The following is a 24,083-nucleotide window of genomic DNA, read 5'->3' as shown; positions in this document are numbered from 1 at the left end:
TTATTGGTAGACTAGACAAGGCTCAGAAAAGAATCTCTGAGCTTGAATATATATCGGTACAAACCTCCAAAACTGAAAAGCAAAGAAAACAATGACTAAAAACAATTGGAACAGAATATTCAGGAACTGTGGGACAACTACAAAAGGTGTAAATACACATAATGAGGATATTCGAAAAAGAGAAAGAGAAAAAAATAGAAGAAATATTTGAATAATGACAATTGGGAATTTTCCCCCAAATTAATGTCAGACACCAAACCACAGATGCAGGAAGCTCAGACAACAATAAGCAAGATATATGCAAAGAAAACTATGCCTAGACAAGTCATTTTCAAACAACAAAAAGTTAAAGAAAAAATCTTGAGGGAATCCAGAGGAAATAAAAACACTTTATCTATTGAGGAGCAAACGTAAGAATTTCATCCAGCTTCTCAGACCATGCAAATAAGAAGTGAATGAAGTGAAATATTTACAGTGCTGAGAAAAAAAAAAACTCCCACCTAGAATTCTGTTCCCTGCAAAATAATTCTTTAAAAGAGGAGAAATGAAGACTTTCTCAGACAAACAAAAACGGAGCAAATTTGTTGCCAGTAGACCTACCTTGCCAGAAATGTTAAAAGAAGTCCTTTAGAAAGAAGGAAAATGTTCTAGGTCAGAAATATGAGGAAAATATGAACATTAAAGAAGGAATAAGTGAAAGCAAATAAAAACCTTTATTTTTCTATTGTTTTCTATTGTTATTTAACAGGTAAGCTTGTTCAAAACAGGAGTAACCACAGTATATTCAATTTTATATATATATATATATATGTATACACACACATATACACACACATATGCATGCATATGTATGCCTACATATAAGTAAAATGAATAACAGCAAGAGGGAAGAATTAGGGTAAATTTGTTATTATAAAGTGCTCGCACTACCTATGGAAGCACTATAATGTTATTTGAAAGTGGACTTGGGTTAGTCGTAAGTACATATTGCAAACTCTAGGGCAACGACTAAAAATGTTTAAAAAGAAGTATAACTGATATTCAAAGAAAGAAGAGAAAATAAAATTATAGGCTATGTGTTTCTGCTTAAAACAAGGCTATGTATTGATCAGTGGATGGAAAGGTAACCAGAAGCTCACAGGAGCCTAATCCTGTATTTCCTCTAGGAGCAATGGTTCAGTGTTCCCTGATTTACTGTTCACGACACTTTATAGAACATAGCTAGCATGAATAATGAGAATGAACTGTGCTCTGTTTCTTTTTTTTTAAGTTTGAATGTGAAATAAGATAGGACTATATTAATATATTTAAGTTGTGGAAATGTTTATAAAGTTGGTTAACAAGAAATATGTATAGATTCTCTGACAGAAATTATACAGCCAGGTATATAATTACACTATCATTTTTAAGAAAAGAGAAGAGATGGTGCCTCTACCACTCCCCCCACCCATATTTTCCTCTCATCCCTAGCTCTATCCTATGCCATGTAGAACCTTGCATCTGTACACAGACACTTCAAATTTCATGCTTAATTTTGTTCCTCTTCTACTCTCTTAGTCCAAATAATTAGCCCTTTTTGATCCCTGTGGCTGGGGGATGAGTATGTTGATAGTATGGGACTCTCGGGAGTCAGATGAGAAGAAGCCTTTGCAGGCTCTGGAAGAGGGATCAGGACCACTGAGCAGAGAATTCTGAGACCCAAGTTATTGGGTCTACAAGGTAGGGGAGACACAGGTTTCTAGTTCTGTGTTGCTCAAGTCCTCGTTTCTTCTCCTGGATTCCTTGCTCCATGGGGAAGGTCACAGTCAAATAAAAAACAGTGTAGTACTGCGCCTGGCTCAGAAACCTTAGTTGGCTAGGTCTAAGGTAAGTACTGTGTATGGAGTATGGTGTATGACATAAAAAGGAGTTGTTTCTCTTACCAAATTAGGAAGGGGAAATGGGTGTTGGGGGAAGTAACAGGAAATTCTTAATAGAGGAAATACCTTCCAAAACTCAGCTCATAAGTTAACTAGGGAGATTTCTAGGTGTGCTGAGATAAGGACTGAGTTGGAAGAAGACATTTCAGTCCATAGTAGTTCCTTTACACACTGCTGATAAAGATATACCAGAGACTAGGTACTTTATAAAAAAGAAGAGGTTTAATGGACTCACAGTTCCACGTGGCTGGGGAGGCCTCACAATCATGATGGAAGGTGAAAGGCATGTCTTACATGGCGGTAGGTAAGACAGAGAATGAGGGCCAAGTGAAAGGGGTTTCCCCTTCTAAAACTATCAGATCTTGTGAGACTTATTTACTACCACAAGAATAGTTTTGAGGAAACTGCCTGAATTTTTCAGTTATCTCCCACCAGGTACCTCCAACAACATGTGGGAATTATGGGAGCTACAATTCAAGATGGGATTTGGGTGGGGACACAGCAAACCATATCACAGGCAGAGGCAGGAGTGTGAACAAAATCACTGAAACAAATAATATATGCTCTTCTCAGCAAGCTGTGAGTAATTCAGTAGAGTTACAGTATAACATGAGAGGGATGGGAAATACAAATGGTAAAATGGGCTAAGTTATGGAGAACCCTGAATGCTGTACTGAAGGGTTTGTCCTTTATCTTGCTAATGCTGAGGAATTATAGAGTGACACCATCAAATCTCTGCTTTGGTGTAGCAATATGCAGCTTGGATTGGAGAAATGGGGTTGGAAGGAGGACTTTGGAAGTAGCTATGAGTGTGCTATGATTTGTTCAGATGAAAGGTAAAGAGGGACTGAACTTGTCATAGCACCATGGTGGTGATAAAAAAGAACAGGAACAAGGGTGATAAAAACTTACATTTATTATGTAAGAGGCGCTGTTCCAAGTGCTTTCAGGCATACATTTAATTCTTACATCAACCCTGAGCAATAGGTACAGTAGTCCCCTTATCTGTGGTTTTCCTTTACTGTGTCAACCATGGCCCCCAAAAATTAAATGGAAAATTCATAAGTTAAACATTCGTATGTCTTCAATGGCATGCCATTCTGAGTAGGGTGATGAAACCTTGTGTCATCCTGCTCCATCCCACCTGAGACATGAATCATCCCTTTATCAGCAAATGTTCACCATTCGTGTTCCCTGCCCATTAGCTGTCCTGGTTATAAGATTGACTGTTGTGGTATCACAGTGCTTGTGTTCAAGTCACCTTGATTTACTTAATAATCCCAAGGCACAAGAATAGTGATGCTGGAAATTCAGATATGCCACAGAGAATCCGTAAAGTACCTCCTTTAAGTGAAAAGGTGAAAGTTCTCAACTTAAAGAAAAAATATTGTATGCTGAGGTGGCTAATACCTATGATAAGAACAAGTCTTCTATCTGTGAAATGGTAAAAAAGGAAAGAAAATGCATGCCAGTTTTCTTATCAGAGTTCAAACTGAAAAAGTTACAGCCACAGTATGTGATAAGTGCTGAGTAAACATAGAAAAAGCATTAAATTTGTGGATGGAAGACACGAACAGAAACGTGTTCCGATTGATAGCAGTGGGGTTCAGTACAATCTGCAGTTTCAGGCATCTGCTGGAGGTCTTGGAACATATCCACTGTGGCTAAGGGGGAACTACTGTACTGTTATTTATTCTTATTTTACAGATGGAGAGGCTAAGGCAATGACAGGTTAAATGAATCACTCGGGTCATATATCTAGGAAGCAGTGGAGTTGGGATTTTAACTAGTTCCAGTTCTAGGGCACATATTCTTAACGATTAAGATGAACTGAAAGGAAAGGTGAGTCAGAATGTGAGAGCTTAGAGAGAGGTTGATTCTACAGGACCTGATGACAGGTTAGATGTGGAGGATACGAAACCAAGGATGGCTCTAGGATGAATTCTGGGTATGACTTGAGAAGATGCTGGTGCCAATTAGCAATGGAGAATACAAAAATAAGAGTGACTCTGGGAGGAAGAGGCTGTGTCAATCTTGCAGCCTGCCAAGTTGGATGTGTTGATGCACATTCAAGTGGAAACATCCCTCAGTGAGGTCCTGGAGCTCAAGGGAGAGGTGTGTCAGAGGAGTGGGCCCACTGAAAGGGGAAGGCTCACCTTTGATGAGCAACCGCTAGCTAACAGAGGTAAAGTGGAAAAGTGGACAGATTCAGCTTAAAAATGACTTATTTACTAAAGAAGGCACATAGAGTAGATGATAAGAGTATAAACCATGGAGCTTTGCTACATACCAGCTGTACAATTAGAGTACATTAAACTTGAATCTACTCTGCCCATTAGCTGTCCTGGTTATAAGGTTGACTGTTGTGGTATCACAATGCTTGTGTTCAAGTCACCTTGATTTACTTAATAATCCCAAGGCACAAGAATAGTGATGCTGGAAATTCAGATATGCCACAGAGAATCCGTAAAGTACCTCCTTTAAGTGAAAAGGTGGAAGTTCTCAACTTAAAGAAAGAAAAAATATTGTATGCTGAGGTGGCTAATATCTATGATAAGAACAAATCTTCTATCTGTGAAATGGTAAAAAAGGAAAGAAAATGCATGCCAGTTTTCTTATCAGAGTTCAAACTGAAAAAGTTACAGCCACAGTATGTGATAAGTGCTGAGTAAACATAGAAAAAGCATTAAATTTGTGGATGGAAGACATGAGTAGAAACGTGTTCCGATTGATAGCAGTGGGGTCAATTTTTAAACTAACATCAATTTTTAAATCTGTAAAATGGAGGGTAAAAAATTCTCCCTCATGGGGTAATTATGAAAATTTAATGAGTTCATTCTTGAAAGTATTTAAAACAGGGCTTGGTACATATTAAGAAATAGGCAATACTTTAAGTCGGAAGATTTCTCTACAAAGAAACTTTAATGCCAAAGCGGAGGCTCTCTCTCATTCTCTCTCTTTCTGTGTGTGTCTATTTCTCTATCTTTGTCTTTCACTCTCTTTCTCTCCTTTTCTCTGCCACAACATGGCAATCTGAGAAAATGGCTTTATAAAGTGGGTCCCTTTGTGAGGCAGATCCCATTTTGCCACAGGAAATATTGAATTGAAGCAACAAGAACATTCAAATCACACACATACCAAATGTAGCTTATTTTTTTCTGTACATTTCTTCTTTCACCTGAGCCCTTCCTTGCTGAAAACATGAAGGCAAGTAAAATGTAATCCAACATAAAAATTATAGTCCTTTTCAAAAATTTAAAACAGTAGTAACTCTTTCAGATAAGTGCTAACAACTTTCAGATATTCTTCCCCTTCCAGACTTGTCTCCAAGATAGAGTCAGTGTAGGGCATTTGGGATAGGATTTGGAAGCTTTTGATGTGGCAGAGAAAAGGTTGGCCAGAGACCCATGCTTCTAGGGCTTTTTCCCTTCCTCTGGGCCTCTGGTTTCTGAGGTTGTCCCTGTTTTCCAGGTATGCCATTTGATCCTCACATCTATGGCTGGTGAATTCCTGATGGATTCTGTCAGCTTCACCTAGCCCCAACTTGATCTTTGCTGGCTCTTGCCCGCTGCCTGAGGTCTGATTGTGGCTCCTTTCAGTCTCCAGGCTGAGTAACTTACTTTCTAGCCCCGAGTCACAGGGTCATATTACTCCATCAAGACAAAACCTCAGGTAGGCTCCAGAGATAGAGACCATCCTTGATCCCCACTCTCCAACCCCGCAGTTTGTGAGACTATCCAGGCTCTTTGATACCACACAGGAGCCCAGGGTGGCTGGGGTTCCTCACACACAAAGCTGTCACTCTCCATCTGAAGCAGCAGGTCGCAGTGAGGGCTCATGTGCTTTACAAAGCTAGCTGCTCTCTGAGTCACAAACGGGAATGTGGCCACAGATCCTCTCTGCTTTGAGTTTTCTCTTAAATCGAATTAACAAAAGTACTTCTCTCTGGTTTGAGTCTGGAGAATGTGGTCAGGAAGGCCTTGCCTCACCGCCTCCTTTCCTTGCCTTCTTCCCCCTATTATCCAAATCCACAGGGGCTGGAAGGAAACAGCCTTTTTACCTCCCCCTCCCCTTCTTGTTTGATGGGATATTCTCCATATCACATTCTCTTCCCTAATAAGGTCGTCTTTCCTGTTCCCCTTTCTCTGGAGCAAAGGGGGAAATGAAAATATATTAATTATTCCAGTGATACTAGTGATCAAAGACTTGGCCACTTATATAAGCCATCGCAACCCTTGAGGAAAAGGCAGAGCAACTATAAACCGCTACAAAAACTTACATAATAAAGACTGTTCTAAATCTTATAAAATCATTTTAATGCACTTCTTAGCTTGGCATATGTAAAGAATTCCACAGTATCACAAATGCTACTTTAGCATATAAAATAAAGCTCAATTGTGTCATAAATGGGGCCGCTTTAAAACCAATATGCTTACATAATAAGCTTTCATTAAATATTTAATTCGCTAAAATTTAGTCTGCTTTTTAGAATGTGGTTAAGTCTCCTATGGGCAGGATAGTAATTAATCCATAGTTTATTAACAACGTGTTCCTAGAAATGTTACTTAACACTCAGTACCTCAGATGCCCTGTTTGTAAAATGAGAGTCTTAGCCATACCTACACCATGGAGTTATTGTGGGGATTAGAGTAGGTAGTACCAGGCACATAGTAGATACTGTGTGAACAATTGCAACGTTCATTATGATTTGAGTGGGCTGGGTCCCATGTCTTACTCATGCTTTTCTTTCACTGCTGCAAACATTGGTGTTAAAAATTACTTCTTTGATCATTATTCTTTGTATTATTTGTTGTTATATACCATTGCAGCAGCTGAACATTTGAGGTCACCTTTGATATCTCTAGTTGTGAGGATTTGGAAAACAGAAGTACCTTACCTTTGTGTAGCAGGTTTATTTTCATTCCTTCATTGTTTTTTAGATGTCCCAGGTCCTTTCAACTCAGGTATGCCATGTTTCTTTCTGCCACTTTCTTTGTCTCTCTTGAAATTCTTTGAGCAGTAAATAATTCAGGTGTTACAGTAATTGTAGTTATTTTTGAGTCCATTTATACACAGCATTATTCCACATGGCAGAAGAGATGGTGTCTGAGTACCTGCTAGTCATAGCTACACCCACCATGGTTGTATCAAAGATGAGAAAAATGGAAAGAGATCAAGAAGACACACTGGCATTAGCGACGGCTGAGGAAGAAAGGAACATTAAATAGCCTTGTTTACATATACATTTCTGGGATTACTAGTGAGGTGGGTTTTACATGAGCTACTCAAAAGGATTGAAATCCTGTTTGTCATATTTTTAGCAAATATTTGATTTTATCAGTTGTCTTTTGACTTCAGATATGAAAAAGTTTTGCATTTTTACATCATCAAATCCATTGACCACATGTTTTGAGAGTTGTGTTGTTTTAATGCTGGAGGGTTTTTTTTTCCCTCTGTAGAGATTTGGCAAAGAACCACTTATATTGTTCTTGAGTCTTAAAGTTTTGACTTTTTAAAGCATTTAACTCTTATCTCCTTGGAGCTTATACTGTTTATTGTTTGAGATATGGGTAATAGCTACACTTTTATTTTTTCTTCTTTCAATCAAAGAAGAAAATTGCTTTAATATAATTTACTGAATTTATTGTACTTCTTTTATCATGTATTAATTGTCTTTATACTTGCATGGTAGAGTAGTCGCTAGCAGTACCTGGTTATTAAGCATGTGAAATATGGCTAGACCAAAAAGAGGTGTGCTGTGAGTTTAAAATACATATGGTAGATTTCAAATACTTAGAACAACTACAAGAAAATGTAACTCATCTCAATAATTTTTGATGTTTATAACATGTTGACAGGATAAACTGTCAATATATCAACATGATATATGTTGTATAATGATATATAATATATTCATATACATAGATGTATAAATATGATATATTTGATATATCATGATATATATCATGATATGAATATATAATATATTTATTATATGATATGTAAATAACATAAACATGTTATTTCACTTTGTTTTACTTTTAAAAATGTTGATATTACAAAATTTTAAATTATATATGGCTCATGTTACATTTCTGTTAGACAACTCTATACACTCGGGTTTCTTTCTATGCTATTGATTCTCAATATTGTTTGCAGGTTTAATTATTGTACCCTTATAATATGTTTCTGGGTCTGATTGAACTAGTTTCTTCGTTTCTATTTTTGTCAATTTTCTTCTTATTTATATTTGCCTATTTATTTTTCCAGATAATTTAAACATTTTTGCCAAGTTCCAATAAAATTAAATCCCTCATTTAAACTTTGATTTAAATCACTCAAAATTTATAAATTGATTTGGAAAGAATCAACATCTTTATAAGACTAAGCCTTTTTATCCCAAGAAAATAGAATTTCTTTTTATTTTTTGTCTTCCCTTTTTATATTTTTTGAAAACTCTGTTTTTCATCCTGTAAATTATACACATTTGATCTTTCAATTATTGCTAGGTATCTTTGTTTGTTTGTTTGTTTGTTTTGTTTTTTTGAGATGGAGTCTCCCTCTGTTGTCCAGCCTGGAGTGCAGTGGCACGATCTCAGCTCACTGCAGCCTCTGTCTTCCTAGTTAAAGCAATTCTCCTGCCTCAGCCTCCCAAGTAGCTGGGACTACAGGCGCACGCTGTCATGCCTGGGTAATTTCTTTTATTTTTAGTAGAGACAGGGTTTCACCATGCTGGCCAGGATGGTCTTTATCTCCTGACCTCATGATCTGCCTGCCTTGGCCTCCCAAAGTGCTGGGATTACAGGAGTGAGCCACCGTGCCTGGCATGTTTTTTATTGCTATTGTAAATGAGAGTTATTATTCCAATATATTTTCTGACTAGCTTTTGGTGGTTTAGGAAGGATGATTTTTAAAAAATGTATCTTGTAACTGGAGATTTTTACTGAGCTTTAAAAAAAACATAATTTTAATGGGTTTTCAACTGATTCTTTTGTGTTATTCTCCTTTTCAAATTAAAATGCAAGATCACAGTAAGCTCCGAATAAGCTTCTATAGCTCTTTCCAACATTATAGCTCACAAAATCTAATTTCTGAAAAAAGAATAGCTAGCTATAACGTACTGCTGTTTATTTTAGATGAAATTTTCTCAGAATTTGTCTGTATTATTGGAAATCACAGTTAGAATGTTTTTCTTGTGTGTCCTTTAGATGCAAGGACTAGGGAAAATGGTGAATGATTCAAAGAGCACAGCTACAAATGCATTTGGGACACTATGTGAGTGAGAGAGCATGTGTCTGTGTGTGTAAGACCAGTTGTAGGAAAAAATTGTTGACTCCGGATAGCTGCCTTTTGATGGGCATTTGAGGTTGCATTTATTACCCTAGGTAGTTACAAGGTTAGCTGAATATCTTCTCAACTGGGATTACACCTGGAAACCCTCAGCCTTTTTCTCAGATCTCTGAGAGCCTGGGGCTTAAATTTCATTCTTGCTACATGATTATAGGAATTCAATTTTTATTTGGTCTTAAACATCTTTTCTTTCTGTTCTCTGCCCATATCTTTTTATTAATGCCTTTAAAAAGCCGCCTTTCTTTTCAGGAAGCACAAACAATATTTTTATTTTATTTCATTAAAAAATAGTAAGTTTATTTTTAAGAAAAATATTTGAACACAAAATCTCTTAAGTATTACAATGATTTTAGTTATCTTTGATCTACTTACATATGGAATTATTCCTAATCACAGAAGTTATGATGTCACTGCATTCTCTAATAGTGGCTGCACCAATACCAGGCCAAGTAAGAAAGAAAGGGGCCTGCAGGAGGGATATGCCCTCATTAAAATGAGTGTTGTTAATCAACATCATCAAAGAGCAAACCAAATAAATAGAAATCAAGAGGCAGTCCATATTTGTAGATTAACCTCAACACTTGCCTAAAGGGGGAAATTAATTATCTCTAATGATGTATTCAAACAAAGGTATCTCCACAGCAAAATGTTTTCTCTCTAGGTCAACTTACAGGACAAAATACAGGCTCCAGACTTTTGCTGTGCTCCTGCAGGCAGGCACCCCCTCCCCTCCTGCCACACCAGAATTCCATCACGGGACTATCCTGCTGACTGGCAGAAAACATGAATATAGCATTTGGAAACATGAAATTGCTGTTATGCAAAGTACATGTGCACATACACAAATATACACATTTAATGTGGAATGGAAATCTTTACTGAAAAATGTCACATTGACATGGTGTGTGTGTGTGTGTGTGTGTGTGTGTGTGTGTAAAATGGTGAAGTTGTACCTTCTAACCTACTGGGACTTTTATGTAAATGGAGATTATTTATATGTCATTGGGATGTGGAATGTGACTCTCTTGCCAAGCACTCCAGTTGTTTAGCTTATTTCCTGGGTAATATAATCAGAAAAGCAAAGACCATAGAATTTAAGGTGTTAAACATCTCTTTAGCCCCAAATGAGAAATCACTTTAAATGAGACAAGAATATGTTCATTTGTATTCCAAGCAAAGATGGAAAAAAATCTTACAAATTATTAATCCGCCAAGTAGCATGTATTATCTTGAGCGATTCTCCTAGGTCAGGCTACATTTCATGCCTGCTCATTTTCCATTTGGAAGGAAAGCTGCCATGATGCAGAGGACAGAGCCACCACCCCTCCCCATTCCCAATCCCAACAAATACCAAGACAATACATTGTAATGAAAGGAGAAAATTATTGAAGTTCGTTCTTATCCATATTCTATTCTACCAGTAAGTTGTACTGAAACAGTGGATTTAGCTTTTTTCCCTCAAACTAACACTGAAATAAAAATTTATTTAAGCTGAAAGAAAAAAACATCTCATAACAAAGAAAGGAATATATGTATATACGCATATAAATATACACACATACATACATACCTATTTTAAAATAGAGAATATTTTAACACAGAATATATTACCACAACAGCAAGACTTATGACCTTGGGTCTGAAGTATGAAATACTAACTCAGAAGTATAAAAATGGAAAGAAAAACATTTATTTGAATGCTAACATATGTATTAAAATGCATATTTTATATTTATTAAGTACTGTTGCAAAAATAAATATTTGTCAATTACAATTAAAAAACTTACAGTATAAATTCCCAAAGCTATTAAAATATATTTAATGTCAAATAGGTAATTAATTTTCTTCTGCCAACTTCTTCATGGCCAGAAGCAGGAGATCAAAAAATCTTGGAAAGTTTTGTAGGTAAATAGGCGTATATCTTCCAAACGAAGACACGAAAGTAAGTTCTAGGATTATTATGTAAGGTTCTAGGATTATTCTCGGCTAGGATTCTTTATGTATTTCAGGTATGGAGTTTGTGTACTTTAGGTAGTGTCTTTGTATTTTAAATATAGTTTATATATTTCAGGTTTAGAGTATTTATCCAACTAGTGTCTGTAGTTAACACTACAGTTAAAAAAAAGATCTTAATAGTCGAGTGGCTAAAATTCTCTTAAATTCTGTCATATACCAAATTTTCCATAGTGATTGAGTGACTTAGGGCATAGTCTAATGCTAGCATGCTTAATGATTCAGGCTTTTATTGTCGGAGATTCTGGATGTATTCAGAGTGTGGAGAACGGTTTCTCTGGGAACATAAATGAAGTGGGAGCCAAAATGAATATTTTCTGCTTCAAATGTCTTCTTGAGTGATCCTGCCACTGAAGTTCATTCTGTGAACTCTGATGAGGGCAGCCATTAGAAAAACATGCTTTTGTTATAGTGTGGTTTTCTTAAAAAGAGAATTGTAATAATAATAGCATTTGGCAGTAAAAACCATGTGCAGTAAAATATCTTACAATTGTACTGACTAAAGTTCAGTGGGCGTCAGGGGTTATGACATTCTTCTCTGAGAGAGAAGGCCAGAATTTCGATGGTGCCAGAAATGAAGACCTACTGAAGTGTCAGGTCATGGGAATGGCGTGGGCCACAGTAGAAGGGGAACCCCCTGATGGCCAAAAGGGCCTTTGATGTTTTGCCTCCTCCAGGCTCTGCCTCACCTCTATGTCTGATCTTAAACTGAGTAACCTTCTAACTAACCTAAGGGGTGGTCCAGCACACTTCTCCTGCTGTTTAGTCCCGATTCTAATGAAACAGTCTGGATAATTAAGCTCTTTCTTAGTTGCCTCAAGCCTGGCTTCTCTGACAGTTTTGGTCAGCAGGCTGGCTGACCCTGTTGAGCTCTGTACCATCATTCCCTTAGCTCGCTGGGTCAGGTTTTCGGCATCCTGAGTTGGGTTTCCTCATTGGGTGATTTCATTAGCCCCTGTCTGGTGCCAAGCAAACAGTTCTCTTAACACTCGACGTGTCCAAATTACTAAAGACCATAAATTACACCCATAGCGGTCTTACACTTGACTGCCTCTTCCCCTTACCTTGTTCACCCCTTTGACCCCATTTGAACTGCAGTTCTTCACACTACATTCTTAACAAGGTTATTTACTCTACATGCCCAGTGAGATTATGCCTTATGTAATAAGGGCTCAGCTCCGAGGTATGTCCAAGAGGGCCAACTTTTCAGCTGCTAAAAGAATTAACTTTTTAGCTGAAGATGACCCTTTATTGCTAGATGTGCTTTCATAGCCCAAGTTTGTGACCATTTAAGAATGTCACAGTAACATATGGAGATTTTTACATCTACACATAGATCAGTTTCGCAAGTCAGAGTAACCAAGGGTGAGTAACAATCTATGCCAGCTGTGTAGTTAAGAATGCCAATTTATTTTTAAAATGGCTCTGTGTAGTCAACTCGATTATTTATGAAAATGGGAGAAAGGAGTGACTATGATAATCAAAGTTCACTTGCAATTTCAAACCTCATTTCAACAAGCTGTTCAACCTGCTCTCTGTCTGCTAATGGGAGGGAGAAAAAACAAATGAGTCAGACAGTGGACACACTAGATACTCAGGATATTGAGATTCTTGGGTGTGAGAGACAATGGTTCTTACGGTTATAAATGTTTACTGAGTTGTTTACACTGATTTGATAAGTATATCTGGGACTTGGTGCAGGTAGGTGCTTCAAAAATTTGAATTCACTTCACCCTCAATGGTTCCTGCCTTATTGATATGTGTATGCTGGATGCATTTATTCACATTTATAGTCCCTGCATTCCCAAATACTCAGATGCTGCCAGACATTCTCCGTTCTCTCTCACAGCCCCCTGTTCCCCAACACACTCCACTTTAGGTTCCATGCACGAAGGTATCACTCTTACAACCCTAAACACTCCCTTCTGTCCTCTTCTCGTCTCCTTTTGACCCCATGTGTTTTCACTTGTTATTTCTATGTAGTAGAGGGCTTGGCCCGATAAATAGCATTGAGAACGGGGGATGACAAATGGCAACAAGAAAATAAAAGCCTTAAAATTTGATGAAGCTGAAGAATTTTTTTATTCAAAAGATACTCCTTAAATGTAGATCAAGTAGTAGTTTTATGCTGCCCTACTTTTGGTGCCACTTGGGGATATAATGATTTCAGGATAAAGGGGGTGTAGAAAAGTCAAATAGGGCAGATACAGAACAATGTCAAACACAGCATAAGGAAACAGTGATTTCACAATATTGCATCCTCCACTGGGCATGAAACTAGTATTCTGCTATGGAGTTCTCATTTAAAACGGAAGAAAAACACAGATCCTTAAGCTCTCTGAGCTTTTACTTGCCCCTTTAATGCTGAAGCAAGATTATAGAATTGAAGCATTGCTAAGAGGAGGGAAGGCCAGGCAGGGCTGGTGGAAGGCAGAAAGGAAGACCTTATCTCAGTGCTGCTATCGGGAAGGGACTGTACTGGAGCAGTTGCAGGTTCCCTGGGATTCTGTTTTCACTTATTCTCCCTAATAAGTGGGTTTTCATGCTAAAATAAGATAATTGTGGTTTCTATGGAATTCAATTGTGGTTCATAATTTCTGTGGAAAATTACTTCATGGACAGAAATTGAAGTTGTCTTAAATCTTTGGCTTCTGCTGCTGTTTGTCTATACTAGAATCTGGAATAATATGGGATGTAAATTAACCCTAAATGATAGCATTTTAATTTCCACAGGTTGCCATTGTGCAGTGCACAGAGAGAGCTCTCTGCCACCATGAGTCCTGCCATCTTGAAATGCAGGATGTTATAGATGCAAGATCATAAGTCTTAGAGTCCTGGTTTTATCTTTCCACTCTTCCACTTACTACCTTGCTTGTGCTCAAGGTAGCTCCCTTACCTTTCTGGATCTCAGTTTTCATGGAGATTCTGCAAATTTGGATAATAACCAAAGCACAGGATTTTTTTGCTATTGGTTGCAGTTATGCATGTTAAAGCACTTGGTCTTTGCTATGGTATGTGGCATATACATGTGCCCAATATATGTTTTCCCTTTTTCCTTTCTTTACTTTTCTTGAATAAGTAGGAAAATCACAAGTAGAGGAAAAACAGCTTTCTAAGCCATTTTGATTTCTCACAAAGTAACCTAGATCAGTGTTTTCAGGCTTTCCTGAAATCTTACTTAAGAGCCCAATATAAAACAGGTAGAAGTGGAGCTTGAGTAGGAGCTTGGGGCTTCCACTCTTCAGTTTCCCAAGCCTCATTCCTGTTGTGTCCTGAGGGAATGGAACTCCCAGTTCCAAGTAAATAGTGACCTCTGGAGCTGTGCACTCAGATATATGCCCTGACGTCTCCATGGATTAAGACATCTCTATGCCTTTAGTAAATTATTAGAGTTACCTTTTCCTCCCAACTTACTGACTTATCTGAGCTATTTTAATGATATCATATACTGGATTCACAAAGACTATATCAGAATTCTGCACTGTGCATTCTCACCAAAACCAAGGGGAGAGAAGCACATGCTTAAGGGATTCTGAAGCACGAAGTGTTTGGACCTGAGATACGCACAAAATTTCCTTGAGGCATTTCATTGTGAGAAAGGATATTCCATTTTTAAGCAACATGATCCAGCTATCTGCACATTTTCCAAGGATTATTGCTTGTCCTTGGGTGTACTCTGATGCCTGGTGTCAAGATGAACTAGAATATTTACTGAACTCCCTGGAATATAGTGCATTTCCTCCTGATAATTTATAAACATTAGGTTTTAGTAGAAAGTTACTAAAAAAGTTTCTTGAATAACTGAGCTCCCTTATTCATGCTCGTTGATGCTTAACTCGATGGAGCATCAGCACCCAGAATTTTAAATCCTTTTCAGACAATTAGGTTGTGTGCTTATGCATACTAACAAGTATGTGAGTGTGGGATGTTTATCTTCTTCCTGAAGATTATAAATTCTTTTGGCAGGTACTGTCTCTTTCTATTTCACTGTGTAATATGTGCCCAGAGGCAACTGTTCTTTGCTAGAGTGCATCCTCCAAACAGAAATCGATGAAGTTAAAGAATATCCTGAAATGTATGTCTCAAATGTGTTGCATTTTTCCTCACTAGTACATGCATCAACCACTTGGTGGCCATCCGTCTGCATCTGTTGTATTTATTACATTAGCTTTCAAAATAGATTCTTTATTTCATAATCATTTAAAGAAGAGAAATTAAAATTGGTAAAGTATAGAATGCCATCCTAATTTTTGACTTGGGACAAATACTTAAATGACTAATTCAGGAACCACATTTTATATCTAAATTGCAGCTGAGAATATTTTGAGATTTGGGAAATGTCATTATGCTATCATTGTATTTGTTTTGCTTTTGCCCATCTTGTACCTACCAACTGAAGTAAAGGTCTTGAAGTACAGGGATAGTAGTACTGTTGAGGTTTCCAATCCAGTCTGTTTTGGCACTGAATGAGATGTAATACCACTGGAGTCTGATTGCTGCATCAGAGAGAATGGAACCTATTTTTTGTTCTCAGGAGGGAGAAATCTGAAGTTTACACTGAGGCAAGGAGTAATAGGAGGAGGAGGAAGAAGAAATTTTTGTTTCTGGGTTTTCCAAATTCAGTGGCCCGTATAACTACATCAACTGTTTTCAGGTTGTCAGTCCCACGTTGTGGATGTATGTCACCATCTACCAGAGTAATTCTATTATGCTTTTTTGTCATCTTTATAACCAAGTGTGAAAGTAATGGCATGCTTTGCCCTCTCCTGGCTTAGTAATCAAGATGTAATAATTGTCTGACAGGTATCCAAGCTTGGGCTCCCATAGTTGTGGCAGGGGTTGTGTACTTACTACTTCTAGCACATCAATTTGGCATGTCAGTCATCTGCTTCCCCTACCCTGCTAACCACACTACACTGCAGTCCTTATATGTGAAACCAAGAGAAATGACTTGAAATGAAAATGAATGTTAGTAACCTATCACATGGGCGACCATGGGCTGTAGTTCATTCTGAATAGTGCTAGTTAAGACACTGAACGCATGTCTGAGAAACTTCAGATAACTGGTTTTATCACACACAATCATCCATGAGAAGCTGCACCCCAGAAAGCTTCAGTGTGTGTTGTTTACATTTTTATAGGCACATAAGCATTATAGTCTAAATAACTCACTTAAGGTCAGCCTACTAGTATTAATAATAAATTAAGTTTCATGAAGAAAGGAACTGGATTGCTCTTAGGTGTATGCAATTCTAAAATGTTTTTCTGTAAGAGTAAAACAATGATTTCTCAGTCTTGGCTGTATTTTAGAATCACTTGGCTCCCAAGTGATTCTTTAAAAAGTGGTGCCTGATCCTACTCCACAAATATTTTATAATTGATGCTGAGATGTGACTTGGGATTTTTGAAAGCTTCTCATGTGATTCTAATGTGGTAACCAAGGTTGAGAATGCTTGCTCTGAAGTACTGTTTCTTCTTTAAACACCATTTGATTTCATTATTTAATTTAATCATAATTTTTGAGCATTATATTTGTTGACTGATAACTGGATTTCTCTGTCCCTCTCAGAAGAATGTAGGCTCTGTCAAGGCACAAACCATGTCTTATTGGCTTTTGTAACCTCAGAGCCTGGTATAGTGCTGGGTAAATGAAAATGAGTAATATTGTTTCTCTTTGGAAACAGTTCATTACCAGCAAGAAAGCACAGGCTTCAGTTTTCCTAGGCAGCATTTAGCACTTTTACTGGAAGAGTAATTTGCTTGAAATGTGAGGGTGATAGCAATTTCTGCAGATAAGTGACCACATAAGACAGTCAAGTAGGGGAGGAGATGGGGAGGAAGAGAAAGAACAGGTCGGTGGCATGGAGCTGTGCTCCTGAGAGGAGCGTTCTTTACACGAGGGATTTTCTGGATGATAATTTGGCTTTTCTTTGGCTTAAAATGACATTTTAAACTTCAGTCTAATTTTTAATTCAAACTCAAAGTCAACGTAAAGGAGGAACCTTGATGGACAGTACAGGATGAAGGAAGACAACCTGGAGTCGGACCTTGGTTTACCCAACATTTCAGGAAAAGAACCGGCTTTCACAACGAGTAAGCTGGCCTGGGCTGGGCTGGGCAGGGCAGAGCTGTGCAGGGGATTGTCAGAAGCAAGGCTCTCTCGTGTCTACTTTAGTTTTGGACTAGATGATTAATACAACCAAAAGTCATCTTTAACCTGGAGAATAATTCAGCCTGCAACAGCTCATCAATCTGCTGTTGCTGTGCAGCAGCAAAAATTTAATACATAATAAATAATTTTTCACTGGCTCACAAGGAATAAAGATTTCTTTGTAAAAATATTTCACATTTTAAGGTTAACTATCATCACACACCATTAATGCTTAATCATACACTTAATTTGAAATCCAAATACTGAAGATTTAAACTGAAATTTTACCCACAACATGAAATGATTAATTTGGTAAGTTGTGCTCTCTGCATGTGATTCCACTGCTTATAAAAATAGGATGTGGAGGAGGCGTTGTAAGTAAGCTGAGTGGGAACCCATTGAATCAGGGTATGTGTTTGTTTATACAATGCATGTCACAGACTACTTTAAATTTTACATAACAGACATTTTAATAGTACTTAGTATATACCAGGCATTGTTATTAGCACATAATAAATATTAACTCTTTAAATCATTATATCCACTCTGTGAAGTAGATAGTATTGTTATCATTCCTAGTGTGCTGACAAGAAACCAAGGCACACAAGAGATGATAACCTCTGCCTGCATTAGTCTGTGCTGAAGATCACAAAGTGTATTAGTGATACAACCAGGAACCAAACCTGAATTGTCCAAATCAGAGTCTGTGTACTTAATCCATAAGCTAAATTACCTCTCTAGAAAAACACCTTCCACTTCTATGTGCTGTCTTCTTAAACCTAAGGAAGGAGGCCATTCTTACCACTTCAGTTAAAGTGGTTTCATGTCCAGGAGGAAGATGACTTTCGTAAGATTGTTGACCAGTGGCAGGGGGCACCATAAGTGCATTTTGAAGGAGTGACTGTTCTGATCATTGGAACTTGCACTTACCTGAGCAGTCCCAAGAGAGGTGAAGACCACAAAGGCCAAGTTAAATATTTTGTTTGCATCTGTATTAAAAGAGAAAGAAAACGTGTGAACTTTCTCATGGATACAGAAGTAATGGCCTCTAGTAAGTGGGCTCAAGTGTGGTGAGTTAGAGACTCACTTTTCCTCACATATCTTCTGTGCTACACAAGGATTTTCAATACTGTGCAACTGTCAGTTTCATAATATTTTCCACAAAAAGAAATATCATTCGCCTGTAATCCCCAGCACTTGGGAGGCCGAGGTGGGCAGATCACGAGGTCGAGATTGAGACCATCTGGCCAACAAGGTGAGACCCCATCTCTACTAAAAATACAAAAATTAGCTGGGTGTGGTGGCGGGTACCTGTAGTCCCAGTTACTTGGGAGGCTGAGGCAGGAGAATCATTTGAACCCAGGAGGCAGAGGTTGCAGCGAGCCCAGATTGTGCCACTGCACTCCAGCCTAGCGATAGAGCAGGACTCCGTCTCAACAACAACAACAACAAAAATATTTTGTGTATATACCAATTAGTATAAGTCTGAACTCAGGGAGGTCTCTGCTGTAGAAATTCATGTAGAAATTATAAGTATCTGAGCAAAGGTAGATCAGGACAACCGAAGCTGAGTTTGGGGGCTATTAGGGAAAAATAACCCTTAGGAATTGGTGACTTGTGAGTTCTACCTAGTTGGGCTAGGTACCCAGTGATGGGAAGGGGAAGCGTATCTGACAGGTTTCTACCATGGCCATGAGAGCTAATGATAACAGGGCACATGGAGGTTGAGGAGATTTGGGAGGAGAGGGCACATGAAGTTTAGGATCTGTCGCATCAGTGCGGCCTGCTGAGCATCTAAAATACCAGGAGAACCGAGATGCACGATCCTAATGCCTGCTGTGGCATTGATGCTTGATGCACATATGCTTAATGGGACTCTGAATCCTCGGAAGGGCCTTATTTTGACAACTTGCCAGTAGAAAATGTCAGTAGGGGCTAGTGCACATGTATCTAGGCTGAGATTTTTGCATTATAGAGAAGTCTTTAAATCTAGCAGCAGAATTAGGTGCCATGAGTTAAAATACATACGATTAAGTCCAGATGTGATGGCTCAGGCCTATAATCCCAGCACTTTGGGAGGCCAAGGCTGGTGGATCACTTTAGATCAGGAGTTCGAGACCAGCCTGGCCAACATAGTGAACCCCCATCTCTACTAAAAATACAAAAAATCAGTTGGGCATGGTGGTGGGCACCTGTAATCGCAGCTACTCGGGAGGCTGAGGCAGAAAATTGCTTGAACCTGGGAGGAGGAGGTTTCAGTGAGCTGAGATCACACCACTGCACTCCAGCCTGGGCAACAGAGTAAGATTCTGTCTCAAAAACAGACAAACAAAAAAACAAAAACATACAACTAAGTGTTTTTTAAAGCTGTGGTTAATCAGATCATGATAGTCAAATGAATACATATTAAACCCTTATTAATGTTTTTAATGCTAAACATTTACAGTTAAAATCAATATTTTTCTCAAAGTAATGACTCTAGATATTGGATTATATCATTAGGCATAAAATGTTCTGATAAATATGTGCTGGGAAATGATTTCATGTCTAACTTTTCTTTCAGGGAAAGTGTAAAAAACCACATATAACAATGCATTATTTTATGTAAAAATATTGTTTAAATAATACATATGCATTTAAAACATTGTGAAAATTTGGTTTCTGCAACACTGTATGAATTCTAAGAAGGCAATAAAAAGTATTGTTAATCAACTCTTGGATTAATGTTTATTATAACTAGAAATTTTTGTTTACAATTGTCAAAATTATTATAAGAATTGCATATTTTGTATGCTGCAATGCCTTGGGGCCCCTCATAATTAATGGGTGGACTAAGAGGAACATAATTTTAATATAGAGCTTAACTATTTTATTATTCTCTCCATTCTTTGCTTCACTGAGTGTCTAAACTACAAGTTCTTTCTGCTTTCAAGGAAAGGGGGATTTAGAAAGTTTGTATAGTGTAATAATTAAGGGCATGAGCCCTCGAGATAAACCACACAGGTTCAAATCCCCTCTCTAGCACTGATTAGCTGTGTGGCTTTGGGAAAATTATTTTTTCTGTGCTACAATTTTATAACTATAAAAGGGGAATAAAAGTTATACTTACCTCTGATAGATGTGGGTATTGAGTGAGTTAATACATATAAAGCAACTAAAGCAATATATGCATATACTAAATATGTAGTTAACATCAGCTATTATTAGTTTTTGATTGGCTCTAGATCTGGTAGTAATCAAGGCCTTGCACTGTCAAGGCCTATTATAAAAGACTAAAGAGAAAGAATAATAACCGCTTGCTTGTTGAGTGCTTACTGTGTGTCAGACACTTTTCAAGGCACCTTTTATGTACTAAAGAAAAGGGAATTTATAGGTGTAGAAAAATTGTTTTTGATAAACATAGAGAAGAAATATTCCCTGTGTCCTGAAAGATCTCTAAATTGGCAAGAGAGACCATGGGTCCTAGGAAAAGAATGGGTTTGGGTCATGCTTCCTAACAACACAGCCCTGAGAGAAGTTGGGGATTGGTGCTTCTGGGACAATGGGATCATAGGCACTTTTGTAAAGAAAAATTCTTGATGAAAAGACTTCTATCATGGAAACAAAGGTCCATCAAGAATAGACAATGAAGTGTAGTGTCGTTGTTGCAGCACCCAGGATCTTTGTGGTTCTTGTATTGACCTGCAATATTGGTCAGCTGTCACTAGAGGGTGCCCTGTCCACATCTGCCCCAAAAGACTAGATTAACTCTCCTTCCTGTGGACGTACGGGAAAGATTTTATTAATGGCAGCTAGCATCTAGAGTAGTCTCCTTCCACCAGGGGAGATACTTGTCCAGTACAGTGACTGACTTACTCCACGTGAACGTCCATCCTCTTATCACAACACTCCAGCATATCTGCAAGATCGGTAGCAGGGCGCCGATCAATCAAATGGATGGGACAGTGTTATCCTGGAGCTGAATTGAACCCTCTTAAAAACCCCTGTGCTGTGGCAGCAATAAATGAGCCCCGCATTGCGTTAATATTCAGTGTATATTTGTGCTTATTTTAGAGACTTAATAAAAGTATAGTGACTGGGCAGGGTGGCTCATACCTGTAATCCCAGCACTTGGGATTAGGAGGCAGGAGGCAGGAGGATTTTTTGAACCCAGGGGTTTGAGACCAGCCTGGGCAACATAAGGAGACCTCATCTCTGCGAAAAAAGTATGCTATGTCCGACAGCAAGATAGAAGAGGTAGATTCTATACATTCTATACTTAGATTTCCCCAAATCTGTGTTTGCCTATATGAACCCAGGCAAGTCATTTAATGTTACCCATTCCCACCATCTGAAGAATCAAGGGGTTGGGTTATAAGATGATATATAAAATTTCTAACAGTTTCTCTGACTGAGATCTGGAACTCAAATGGATGATTGTGAATGCCTATAGACCATGGTGAAATCTTTGAAGCGAGCTGGTAATGTAGTGCTAGTATTTGCAGATTGACAGGGATGAGTGCTGATAAAAGGAGAGAGAGGTTTTTGGAGCAGCCTTTGATGATGGATGTGACTAGGTGATCAAGGGAAGAAAAGCAATAGGCTGGAGGATGGAAACAAGATGGTGACTGCTGGAGTAAGTAATTAAGATTCTTATCCTCTGGTGACATTAGGCAGGGTTCTGGAAATCTTCATGCCTTGGGTGAATTTGCAGACTGATTTTTTGTGGGCTAAACTCAGTAATTTATTGTTCATTTTCGTTCTCCTTACATTATTTGAGCTCCTTAACCCTGAGAACTTAAAGAAGAATAGAAAGCTATGCATTAAAGATAGAAATAGTGGCAGGAGTATTTTCTTAACTTCTTGGTCTCCTGTGCTTGCCTCCAGGATGCAGACTTTCACAAATTCAGGCACACTTTCTTTAGGGAGGAATGTGGCTTACAGTTAAAAGATGTTAATGCTCCTTGGGGACTATTCTTATAGCTGCCTGAGTGGCAGGGTACTGTGACCTTGAAGAGAACCAAGGAGAAATAACAGGTTTCAGGAGATAGGTATCATGCCAGCTGTAGCAATTGTGACCCTTCCAGCTTCTGTGCATCAGAGTTGAACCATCTTTTCACTGATTTCTCTTCTTGAAAACAGTAAAAGTGAGTATTTATTTCTCGTTGGCTTATTTATTCCTCAGACTCAAAATGGAGAATGCATTGAATTACTTTCTCTGACATAGAGATAAAATTTTTATAAACTTAGAAAGCTCTTTCTTTGTTTTTTGGTTTTCGTATATCAGAGAGTTATCTCTTCATATACAATACTAACGTTTTAGATTTTTAACATTGTTATGGTACCTTTAGTTTTCTTTTTTTCTTTTTAACAAAAGGGGCATATAAATCTGTGGAGGAATGTTTCCTTACCTAGGCTGAAATCTCTTAGATATTTTCTTTTCTCTAAACCTCTGAGGCAGAGGGTTTCAAACTTTCTCACTTTCAGAAACTTAGTGCCCTTAGTGTTTCAGTATATTTTTCACAGTCATGCCTAGGCCGAAAGAAAAACCTAACAGTTGTGTTTATTAAGTACATAGGTCCAAATAATGTAAGTATTTATACCTAACAACTTAACAGCTATATGAAAAAAGAATATACGTAAGTTACCTGTGAGATTACTGTAGCATCCCAGAACACCTTGGCAAACAGTTTGGGAACCATGACTCTCAGAATCAATAACCGCAGATGGAATTTAAAGAAATTCCCACTGCAGTAGAGTTAGGTAGACAAGTAACAACTTCTATATGGCCTGTCATTATCCAGATGGTGAGAAGTTGAGACATTACAATCTGAGCAACTAGAAAGGCAGGTGTGGTAGTAGCAGAAAGGAAAGATGATGGCCCTCTTGGGAAAAAGCTGAGAGAAAATCCTTGGCTAATTCTAAATCAAGGAATGCAGTGAAGGTCCTTGGAAGACAGAGTCAAGTTCATTCCAGTGTCCCACCTCAGTGATTGCTGGTGAAGTGAATGGATTTTATACATGTAAAGTGCCCAGATAGTCTCAAGTCTCAGTCTCTATGCAGTTTCATAATGTAATGTTTGATATATGCATTATGTAAATTTTTCTGCTACTTAAACTCACTGATGAAACTCTGTGGAGTGTGTGTCCTACCCCTGCATTTCATATAACACCAAGAGTGCAAGAACTGGGGCAATATGCTATCTATCAGTATTCCGTATGGAATTTGGATATTACATCTTAATAATACTTGCTGTTACAACATTTCCCAGAGTGTGTTCCATGGGAATTAATTGATGCTACTTGAAAATAATGTTCTGCAGTTAAGACGTGTTTGATGAATGCTGGGTTAAAACAAATTATGCTGGGCTTCACAGAGCCTTTAATATGTTAGTCTACATTGTGAAGCTTCAGGAGAAGAGATAATAGCATAATTTATTCCCCAAGCTTCATTGATCAAGGAAACTTTTTATATTGAATGAAACGTCTTATAGATTCATGTTTCATAGAATATACTTGGGGTGAGTAGTTCCAAAGGATCTTTTTAACGCATTTCTTTTGAATTAATATTTGAATAGATATTTGCTGATCAGGGCTCTGATTTATCTGATATTGTCTTCTAGGTCGGGATTACAAATCGAACCTTAACATTGTTTTTATGAGAAAGGATAA

This window comes from Papio anubis, chromosome 5 (genome assembly GCF_008728515.1).
Source record: "Papio anubis isolate 15944 chromosome 5, Panubis1.0, whole genome shotgun sequence".
Lineage (NCBI taxonomy): Eukaryota > Metazoa > Chordata > Mammalia > Primates > Cercopithecidae > Papio > Papio anubis.
The sequence above is the reverse complement of the archived record's forward strand: the minus strand, read 5'-3'. Positions refer to the sequence as shown.